Source organism: Oryza glaberrima, chromosome 7 (genome assembly GCF_000147395.1).
Source record: "Oryza glaberrima chromosome 7, OglaRS2, whole genome shotgun sequence".
Classification (NCBI taxonomy): domain Eukaryota; kingdom Viridiplantae; phylum Streptophyta; class Magnoliopsida; order Poales; family Poaceae; genus Oryza; species Oryza glaberrima.
Genome location: NC_068332.1, coordinates 18,200,582 through 18,205,357, shown reverse-complemented (window position 1 = coordinate 18,205,357; position 4,776 = coordinate 18,200,582). Strand labels below are relative to the sequence as shown.

General features: G+C 38.3%; 1 pseudogene; it reads left to right on the top strand.

The window, feature by feature from the left end:
* The first annotated feature begins 249 nt into the window (after nt 1-249).
* On the top strand, nt 250-3,053 carry LOC127780264 (WAT1-related protein At5g64700-like; annotated as a pseudogene).
* The last annotated feature ends 1,723 nt before the right edge of the window (nt 3,054-4,776 follow it).

Genomic DNA, 4,776 nt, shown 5'->3' with positions numbered 1-4,776 from the left:
GCCTCCATCTCTCTTTATTGTACTTTTCTTTAGTCACCTTGTACATCATCGACAGTGTCATACCATACTGTAGGTTGTCGTGCCGGTGCTTTTACTGAGAGTGCTTTTAGCAATGTAGATACTGATCAGAGTACTTTTAGCAATGTATATATAGAGAGGTTGCACACACAGCCTGAGGCACAAGCTTCAGAAGATTCAGAGAGTTGCAGAAATTAAGCTGCTTCTTCACATCAAGACGAAGTACTCAAGATGGGTAATGGCAGCATTAAGGCCTACGCGGCCGTTGTTCTGATCAGGATCATGTACTCGGTTATGCAAGTCGTGAGCAAGGTTGCCTTGGATCAAGGCATGAGCCCGTTGGTGTTTATATTCTATCGGCATACCGCTGCTGCCCTCGTGTTGATCCCTATTGCTTTTGTTCTAGAGAGGTCAACTTCTGTCAACTATGCCTTTTAAATTTTTTCCTTTAATTTGTGAGGAGAGCTTGTCAACTGTGGTTGATTGTGACTTTACTGTTTTTATTCTCAATTGTTTTGCAGGGGAAAAGCTAAACGGGTGACGTTAAAAAATGCAGGGAAAATGTTTATACATGCCTTATATGGGTAGGTTGAACTGTTTTGACTAAGTTTATAGGCAAATATAGTAATATTTATAATACTTAATTAGTTTCATCAAATCAATAATTGAATATATTTTTATAATAAATTTTTTTAAGTTGAAAATGTTACTACTTTTTATCTACAAAGTTAGTCAAACTTAAAGCACGTTTGACTTTGACCAAAGTCAAAACGTCTTATAACCCGAAACGAATGGTGTACTAGCTACTATCAAATGGTTGTACACTCGGTAGCATCAGAATCTTTAAAAAAAAAGTTGATTTCTATGTAATACAAAAATAATACCGTCTATCACAACGGAACGATCGGTAGTGTAGAGCTAATATTGTGTGCCTATAACTAACGAGTACACTGACCGCTAAAATGTCGCATTTCGTTGGCTTTAGCTAATAAGTCGTAGAAAAATAAACGAGACAGCAGAAAATATACAATTTCTACTCTTATGTGCTTAAAAGCCAAGACTTCAAAAAAAAGTAACTAAAAATGCTTAGAATAATTTAAAATTAAGTCTAGGAATTTAAATTTTATCTGTCGCCTATAAGCCAATAATAAAACGACGTGGTCATAAGTTAATTAGCAAGCCTCAGCTCCTCTTAAATGTTAATAGTGGGACTTGGAGAAGGTTGATCGTGTGTGTGCCTTCCAGTCCTCTGATACTGACAGTCATGTCTGGCGAATTAATGACATGCCTTGAAAAATCGGTAATCTGAGCATTTTCACGCTTATTCGTATATTGCATAATTCGTATGTATGTAATACTCCCTCCGTTTCGAAATGTTTAATACCGTTGACTTTTTAGCACATATTTGACCGTTCGTCTTATTCAAAAACTTTTGTGAAATATGTAAAATTATATGCCTACATGAAAATATATTTAACAATGAATCAAATGATAGGAAAAGAATTAATAATTACTTAATTTTTTTGAATAAGACGAACGGTCAAACATGTGCTAAAAAGTCAACGGCATCAAACATTTCGAAACAGAGGGAGTATTTTTTAATGTATTCAGAAAAAGAGTTCAATTTTTTTAGTAATTTTACATTTTTTATCCTTATAGAATTTCGTTTAATAAACACAAAGCTGTTTTCAGTTTGAAGTCTGAGTTGTTCACGATTTAATCTCAGGGTGACAGGATGTGGTGACTTATTTAACCTTGGTCTGAATTATGCTTCAGCAACTTCATCATCAGCATTGTACAATGTTCAACCAGTGGTTACCTTCATCCTTGCAGTCATATTTGGGTAATGCAAATTTTACTTTGTACACCTAATAATGAAAATTCAAATTTAAATTAGTCTAGTAAAAATAATTATTAATCAATAAAAAATGAATTCATTTTAAATTAGTTTAATACACATACACTGTAGCATTAGCCTGAACAAGTTATTAATTTCTTGTGACAGGTTGGAGTCTATGAAACTGAAGAGATTCCATGGACATGTAAAATCGGCTGGTATTCTGTTCTGCATTGGCGGAGTCATCGTGTTGGCCTTCTATGAGGGGCCTATGTTCAAATCATTCAACCATCACCACCTCTTTCAGCAAGGCAGCAGCAGCAGTTCTTCTGCAGGAGACACCCACTATTCCAAGAAGCAATGGGCATTGGGAATTTTTCTCATGACGCTTTCTAACGTTTTAGGAGGCTTATGGAATGTTCCAGGTATACTCAAACTTCAGATTTGATGGCACTTCAGACCATGATTTCGATTGAGTATATTCAACATGGTTTTTTCTTTTTCCTATCCAGGGGCCGTTGATAGAAGACACTTCCAAGCTGATGAACACCACGATACAGATCTCATTCGCGTCAGTCCAAGCCTTTGTTGTGGCTGTTGCAGCCGAGAGGGACTTCTCCAAGTGGAAGCTTGGCTGGAATTTTGGCCTTGCTGCAATAATCTACAATGTAATTGAGCTTTCTGATGAAATGCTGTTCAATTTAAAATATTGCAAGTTTGCAACTCAAATGCTCAGCTAGACCTCTGTTTTTTCGATGAAACAAAATGTGGTTGCAGGGTGTGATTGTCACTGCACTTTCATACTACATGCAAATATGGACGATCGCGAAGAGGGGCCAGTGTTCCTTGCCATGTCGATGCCACTTACTTTGATATTCACAATCATCATATCCTCATTCATTTTAGGAGAAGCAGTTAGCCTAGTGAGGTAAGTGAGACATCCTGAACTAATAACAGACTCGTAGTGCAATGAAAAAATTCATAATTTTTTTTCTTGACCTAACTCATTTGCTGATGTTGTTTAATCTAACTGTGCAGTATTGTTGCTGGAATACTACTAATTGGAGGCTTATTTAATGTTCTGTGGGGTAAAAACTTAGAGGAACATGATGAACTGAACAAGATAGGTCCAGCTATACCTGACTTGGAGATGCAGGATAAAGAGGCCCAAGTGCCTAATGACCGCGCAACAAATTGAAGGTCTAAACCGAGAGATGTTACGGAAAGATGATGATGATCTACCAATTTAAATCTGCCTGATCTGGCACCAATTAATAGCATATGCTAGTAATTCTGTTATGCATTTATAATTAGGTCATGTACAATGGTATCTGATAACGGGCTCTTTTTTTTTTTTTGTCATGCAAGACGTGGAAGAAAGAGATGTAAGAAAGGAGAAACATCGTTGCTACGCATGACAACGGCTTAGGGTCGACTCTTAGTATTTATTAACAGAAAGTTTATTGCATGAGGGTGAAGAAAAGGAAAGAAGTATAATAAAAAAATATTTATGCATTAATGGTTTAGAAATCTAATTGTCTCTACTATTGTAGGAGGATAATCTCTAGTGACATTAATTAATATATAGAGAGCTCATATTAGACTCTATCTTTGTACATGCCCATAGAGAAGAAGCTCAAGTTGACATTAGAGAGAATATATGCCATATGTGGCTTCAACATTCAGTATTCCGCAACACCTCCTGTAGTGTTCTTAATCTGGCTGGACCGGCCACCATTAAACGGTGTAGCTCTCTCTTCTCACACTAATGTAGCAACTACATTTTTTTTTCGCAAGGTGCAATTTCTAGTTTCTCAGAGTAAATGTGGTAACTCCTTTGAGTGTTCATGCCGTCCCCATGAGCCCAACCTAATTTTCCAGCACGATTGCAATAGCGATGTGGCTTCGTTTAATTTTGTTTCTAACGATGCATGAAAGCCATCGATCAGGGAATTTATATGGCATTTGGCAATTATCACAGTACTCTGCTTAGTTCTGTGCTTACAAATTTACCATTTTTAAAGGGGTACTACCTCCTTTTCATATTATAAGTCACTTTGATTTTTTTTAAAGTTAAATTTCCTAAAAATTTGACCAAGTTTACCTGGGATGGAGTTAGTACTTCTTAAGAGTGATTATAAATTTGTAAGCACAAAACTAAGGAGGGCATTTGGACGATGGCCAAATACAATGGTGGCAAATAATTAGTTAAATTCTTTTACGCGTTCATGGAAAAAAAAAGTTGGTTAAATTCCCCATGCAGTCGTCGCGTTGCCAAGCTGCACCCATCGTCAACATGTCTCGGACGAAGCTCGACGCGATCGTTGTCGCCGGCCAGACGAAGCCTAGCCAGAGAAGCCGTCGCCACTGGCTAGGCGGCAGTGATGGAGTGGTTGTCGACAGCGGTGGTGGCTGTAAGATCAACGTGTGTTTTGATTCTTATTCTGTGATAAACAATTGGCATCTGTGATTATTGGTTGTGATAATTGGAGATTATTATCGAAGTGGTTTTGGAGATAATTGATTTTCAGGTGATGAACAGGGTTTACTGTTTTGTCGGAACCGGTCAGGCCGGGCGGTGGTTGCCGATCAGACCAGCTCATGTGTAGCGGTCAGACCGACCGGCCCGCGGTCTGACCGGCTGACGCTGTGTCGGTTTCAGTTTCGGGTTGTTTCTTTTGATATCCGTGATTGTTTCATGGTTATGGCTTCTAGATAGATACTATACGTATGTAAGACTGTTGTTTGCTACTAATGAGTCAAGTTGGAGATAGCTTGGTCTCCGAATATGGTTTCTTTGTTTGTTTCATGTGTAGGTGACTCGATGCCCCGGGAGAGTATTTGCGGTGATGGACCGGGAGTCGGCTTGGTGGTAAGACGATGTCCGTGGGGGTCGGATATCATGCGGGATACTAAGGCTA